Source organism: Sceloporus undulatus, chromosome 5 (genome assembly GCF_019175285.1).
Source record: "Sceloporus undulatus isolate JIND9_A2432 ecotype Alabama chromosome 5, SceUnd_v1.1, whole genome shotgun sequence".
NCBI lineage: Eukaryota > Metazoa > Chordata > Lepidosauria > Squamata > Phrynosomatidae > Sceloporus > Sceloporus undulatus.
In genome coordinates this window covers 76,837,275-76,844,142 of record NC_056526.1, presented here as the reverse complement: position 1 = coordinate 76,844,142, position 6,868 = coordinate 76,837,275, and the positions used below count along the sequence as shown (strand labels likewise).

At 40.1% G+C, this 6,868-nt stretch overlaps 1 pseudogene; it reads right to left on the bottom strand.

Annotated features, from left to right (window-relative positions):
* Positions 1–4,478: 4,478 nt before the first annotated feature.
* LOC121932362 lies at positions 4,479–4,579 on the bottom strand (annotated as a pseudogene).
* Between the last annotated feature and the right edge of the window lie 2,289 nt (positions 4,580–6,868).

Here is a 6,868-nt window from a genome sequence, read left to right as displayed (position 1 = left end):
ATGCCCACTTGTTTGTGTCTAGAGAGACACTGGATGGTTTGGGTCATTTTGCAAAAGTAGTACATGCCGTTATCTGTATTCTCTGTCTCAATAGCTGAGACAGTGCATTTCTTCAAGAGCTGTGATAAAGGGATTTACAGGGGGACCCCTTGGAAAGTAGGCCCAGTATCTGAAAGGGAAGGCAGATTTTTGTCTCTTTAATATGCAAAGTCTTAATGATATTAGGGTGGAACGAACAAGATTTTTTTTAATGAAAGCTAATTAAATTAGTCACATTCCATTAAATTCCAATGGCTTTTTTCTTTAATTAAAGAGGCAAACTGTGGACTAATGTAATGATCTGTGTTAAGTGAATTTTCATCAAAAATTCTTACTGATGGACCCCACAAATGCAATCCAAAATTCACAAAAACAGTCCAGTGATGAATATAGTTTAAATGGTATTCTATGTTGAGAGAAGGTCATAAATCAGTGGTAGAGCACAAAGTCTGGAGATGTGTTGGCAATAAGAATAGAAAAAAACTTAGCTGTTTTATCTGAGATATCTAATTGCTGTTCAGTAGAAATGCAACCATCTATTGGCTGACTACTATGTATTCAGTGTATCCAAATTACTAATGACATAACAATATATCAGAGATCAATAAATAGATCAAGAGAACTATGCAGAGCATAGAGTTCAGAATGCAGGACAGATTGCAGCATAGAGTTTTGGATTAAATGAGATATTAGGCTAAAGGCTAGCTCATACACAGATGCATATGCCATGATTTCTGTACCCTAGACTACTGTTTATTTAAGCTCTGTCATATATTTAAAGAGCATATTGTAGACATGAAGTATGGAGGAGTGTGCACAATATCTCTGATAGGGGGATTCTATACTAAGGACTCTTGGTTCAGGACTTGGATGTCCTCAGCATCCCCTTTTAAAATTGCCCACTTTTAGAACAGTAAGTTGGAGATGGATCTAGCACATATGTACGGTCAAGAAAGGGAGGGATTAATGTTTGTTATATGCTTATGAATTTTTGAAGGCATTATTAGGACAATGATAATAACAGATGGATCTGTTTCAACTGACTACTCCAAAGGTGTTTTAAGATGATAGGAAGTGATATAGGACTTCTATTTTTACTGGTTTTGTCTCACTTAATGCAAATTATCAGTTAAAATAATAGTTATACTGTGATAATCATTTATCAATGAACTGACATTAAGAAGTAGGCCAAAAAGTGGTCAAAAGAGACATTAACAAGAGCACAAAAGAGCCCTCTTACTTATGTTAACCTGCAAACTTTAGGGATCAATGAAAGGATGGGATACATTGCTTGGTAAAGTTACATTTTGGATTAAAATTTTGCAAATCCTAAAACAACATAGCTGGTGGCTATAGTGACTAGGGGAATCTGACAACCTCAGCTAGACAAAATAGGAAATGAAAGTCCCAATAAAATAAAAAGCAAAAACAAGCTAAGATCAATATTGCCTTGACAAGAAGAGTCTTTATTTCTTGGAAGATGTGCTAATTTGCTATAATAGCTAGCTGGCAGTGGATGAAATCCATTCATAGTGGCATGCATGCAAGAAATGGGTGAGCCATAGTTAAGAAATGCGGATCACTTCAACACATTCAACGCCACTTTGATCTGAATTGGAAAAGTGGGATAGAAATAAACTTATTATTATTATTATTATTATTATTATTATTAAATCCTTAAGAGAATTGTTTGAGTCGGAATATAGTAGGCAACACATGTTCTCCAAGAATGTGTGATCTCGTGTCTTCAAAAGACTCAGTTTTCAGGATGCCATCATTCCAAAAAGAACAAAGCTTGTGAGTTCCTCACACGAGAAGGAATTATATAATATTCATGATATCTAAAATGAAGACCTAGTGATCTTCACTACTAGCATCAGCATGGAGTGGGGTTTTGTTTTTGTTTGCACAATGTTGCAGCTATTGCATTTTTTCCCTGATGTAACCCTTTTCTTTGCAGGAAAAAAAATCCATTTGTCACCCCATCTTTGTCCCCCCCCCCAGGTACAAAAGTATCTCAGGTGAGTATATTCTGGGCACATAGTAGGTGTGGAGTGCCTCAAATCTTATTGTTAGTTAAATGTCATTTCTTTTTCTACCAAGATATTCCCTATGGCACCTCACCTTCTGCCATTTCTCTACTGCTGAGAGCTAAGGATGTTATCCTCCATTTCATTGTTTTAATCTAAGTACAGTGAGATACGTGGCTCAGAAATCAGTCCAGTTGCCTTCCATGGAATTTGTTCCTAAACTAATATATGTCTATTCAGTAGTGAGCCTCATTGACTTCAGTGGTAAACTTGTTGCCTTGCAAATGTTATGAGACAGTGAGGCAGTTTGGCAGACAGGAGGGAGAAGGAGGGAGGGAGATAATCAGATCAGAAAGAGGACTGAAAGACTGGTGGAGAGAGAGAGGCATATCATTAAAAGATAAATATGCTGTTTTATTTATTTATTTATTTATTTATTTATTTATTTTCTTGCTTGTTTTGATGGGCAAGTACAACTGCACAACTGGGAAAATGTTAAAAATGGAAATGTGGCGATGGGGAAGGTCATGACAATTGCCAGGACTATAATCAAATATAGATGAAGGGTGGTGATATGTGCATGAGCAGTATTATGAAGCAACTAGATGAGCACTCAGTGCAGCAAATCTAAAGTACTAATGCTCACCATAACCATGGAACGAAAATAAAGGGTGAAAGCTAACACTAGCCCAGTAGTGCAAGAAATGTATAAATTTCACTTCTCTAGTGGAATAAGGAGGCCAGTGTGAAAAGCACCTTAGTAAAAAGCTTATCAGTGTTGCTAATTCCACTGATCTTATGGAGGATGGCTCCATGTGTCTATGTCAAGCCAGAAAGATAGTTAAGGCCATTGCTTTGCTAGGAGGTAAATCCCATTCTGGCTTCAAGAGGACTTAGTCCTCAGTAAGCATGCACAGGATTGCAGCCTGAGGAAGTTTTAAAACTGCCTTTTAAAACATTGAGTTAGTTAATATAACCCCTTTCTCTCCAACAAATGGGACTCAAGTTGGCTTACAATGATTAAAGTCATAAATAAAACACATAAAGTTGTACAATTTGAATACATTATAAAATTATGACTGAAAGCTGGACAGTGAGGAAAGTCAATAAGAAGAATATCAGCTCATTTGAGATGTGGTGCTGAAGAAGAGTGCTGAGGATATTGTGGATAGCCAAAAGGACAAGCGAACAAGTCCTTGAACAGGTCAAGCCTGAAATCTCCCTGGAAGCCAAGATGATGAAATTGAGGCAGTTGTACTTTGGACACACCATGAGAAGGCATGACTCATTAGAAAAGACAATAATGCTAGGAAAGGTAAAGGATAGCTGAAAGAGAAGAAGATTGCATGTCAGATGGATGGACTCTGTCGGAGAGGCCATGGGCCTGAATATACAGGACCTAAGCAGAACACTGAAGGAGGGGAGGGGGGGGGGAGTCTTTGAGATATCTCATTCACAGGGTTGCCATGAGCCAGGGTTGATTCGATGGCAGTTAACAACAACAAATGACTGAATTAAAGCAATTTGAAAGTACCTCAATAAAAAAAAAAGTACAGCACTCACTCATAAGAAACTCCTTCCTAGTAGCCTATCCATTGCCAAAACGTCACTGGGGGAAAAAAGTCATTATCTTTCTGGCAGAAGAACAAGAAAGAGGGAACTGAAGGAGCCTCCTTTCAAGGGAAGTTCCTCAGTCTGGCAATAGCCACTGTGAAAGTCCTCAGAGTGAAAGCTGGAAAGGACTCTTGTATCTTTATGGATGTGTAAAAGAGGAAATGTCCACAGGTTATTTCCTTGTTGCCTGGTTGCATGACAATAAACATAGGCTGTGTCTGCATTGGCCAAATAACATGCCATCCCCCTATCTTCATGGTGTTCAGAGGGTGCAGGCCCAGTGCCCAATTCTGGTCTTGATGACATGTGACCAGTTCAGCACCAAAGCTGCATTATACTACTCTTAAAACCTTTTGCTCCAGGTCATTAAAAAAATAATAAAATCCAGAGCCCTCTGGACTGACACTGTATAGTTGTTCATACACATATCCTGCTGTGGTCTCAGAGGGAGCAACTTGTGCTGGTAGCAGCAGCAGTGGTAGTGTCAGGTGGCACATCAAGGCACACATGTGCTCAGCTGTCTGGTGTTCTTCGGAAGTACCCAGGTAACAGTGGAAATTTGGACAGCTTGGGGGCAGAATACTCCAGGTTGCTTCCTGAGTATTCTGGCTCATGAAGATGCAGCCATAGAATCATAGAAGCACAGAGCTGGAAGGGGTCCCTTAGGGCTTTGAGCCCAACCTACACTCAATGCATGAAATCTAGCTAGAGCATACTCAGCAATCTATATAGCTGTCTACATCTTTTTGAAGACATCCAGCAAAAGAGACCCCACCACCTGTCTTTGTAATTGGCTCCATTGTTGAACAGTTCTTACTGTCGAATTTTGTTCACTTTAAGGGGCCATGCTAATCTTCTCTGTATTGTTCCAGTTTTAGTATATGTGCTTCCAAAACTGTCAAGATGTTCTTTGTAATGTTCAGTGAAAATCTACCCTCATGTAAATTTAAACCATTAGCCCTGGTCCCAGTGGTGTCACTGAGAGGTGTGGGATGTGTGGACCACACTGCGTGATACCAGAAGGGGGGTGACACCCAATTGGGTTCTCCTTCCACTTTAGGGTAGGAGGAGCGCACATGTGCCCTTGCAGGCTGCTCTGTACAGGGGTTCCTCTCCAGGGAGAAAGCCAAGGATGGAAGAGGAGGGATAGAATGTGGCTGCCGCCATCCACCGCCACCTCAGGCAACCTTCTGAATCCTGCATGGACATGGAAGGCATAGCAGGGAGGAGGGAGGCTGCTTTCCAAGTCCTCCATGGACTCAGAACTCTTGCAGGGAGAGAAAAAGGCTGCAGGGAGAGAAAAAGGCTCCTCCAGAGGCTGCCCTTTTGTCCCCACCTTCATAAGCCCTCGAAGCCTGTCCCCTCCCCACACACACACCAGTTGACACCCCGGCTGGGAATGCCACTGGCTGGTTCTACCCTTGGGCAGCAAAGAAAAAACATGCACCCTCGTCTCTGTGACAGCCCTTTAGATATTTAAAGAGTGCAATAATGACACTTCTCAATCTTCTCTTCACCAGGATGAACATGGCCAGCTCTCTCAATCTTTCTTTATATGCTTTTTTATCCATACCTCTTATCATCCTTGTTACCCTTCTCTGCACCCTCTCCAACTTGTCTATATTCTTTTAAAAATGTGGTGCCCAGAACTAAATGCAGTACTCCAGACGAGGCATGACTAGTGCAGGATATAGCGTGACTATTAGTTCCCTTGTTTTGGACACTATAGTTCCAATAATGCGGGTTAAAATTTTATATGTCTTCTTTGCTGCAGCATCACACTGCTGGATCATAGTCAACTTAAGACTGATAATAATCTTTTCAGATGTATTACTGCTAAAACAAGTATCCTCAGTTCTGTAAGGGTGCACTTAGTTTATTTGGCCTAAATGTAGAATGGTGAATTGGTTCATGTTGAATTTCATTCTATTGGTTTCATTCCAGTTCTCTACTTTATCAAGGTCCTTTTGTATTCTGTGCCTCTCTTCCAGTGTGTTAGCTACCTCGTCCAGTTTTGTATCACTCACAAACTTGATAACCCATCATTGCCCATCTAAACCATTATCACTGATCATAGAATCATACAGTTGGAAGAGACCACAAGGGCCATCCAATCCAACCCCCTAATGAAAAATATTGAAGAGTGTTGGCTTCTGAGCCACTCCACTTAAGACATCTGCTGAAATTCCCTCTTTCAAATAGCCCTTAAAGGAACAGAATGACTCCCCAGTTTTCAATCCACCAATCCTACCTCTCAGTTGTTAGACCTAACACAACTTTCTGCTGCTTTCTTTCCCTGGTTATACTGAATAGACAGTAACACAACATAGGGATACATTTACTTTTTCCTTCCTTAGGCTTAATTCATGCCATCTCTTATTGTCTATAAATAGTCCCTCGCCTAAAAATTCTCATTCATTTCTCTATTGACTTGACTGCACAGGAACCCCAGAAAATTATGAGTGCATTCTAGTATGTAATGATTAGGAATCCTGGAAATGGCCTTCAGGAACATTGGAGGAATACAAGTTCCTCATTCCTGCTTTAGCAACACTCCCATTTAAACTATTTTAATGCTGCCACTGTCTTTTTGTGCAGCTGACATTTCTCTTGGGTAAATGGAGCAGTCCTGTGCTGCCCTGAGCTTTGTTTATACTGGTATAGTCATCAATAATTCGGTTTTTGGCAAGCAGCGTTGATGCTTGTGAACGTGTGGAATCAATCAGCCTGACAGTGAACTCTTCTTATTATCAACAAGTTCTTGACATCTTAGGAGGACAAAGCTGGGAGTCACAAACCTACCACAGAGTTAACTTATCACAGCAGTTTTAATGAGCAACACTTAGACCAGTCACATTTGGGGCTAAACAAATAGTCTCATTTACAAATGGTTTCCATTGTAGCTCAAGTATGGAATGCATCATCACAGGGCAAGAGATCTGTTTTGGGATTATTTTAGTTCTAGTGCAACTGGCTGGAACTTGAATTACATGAGAATTAACATGCACAACTAAATGTACAATATATAATTACTAAGCTAATGCCCTTATGCTCTCAAATGCACCCCAAATCAAGCATAAAATTTGAAATGAATGGCAGGTATATGTCAAAAAGCCAAGAACAGCACTTCCACTGAACATTGTAATTAAAAATGCCCTTTTATTGTGTTTAGAGATTGTGCTTAG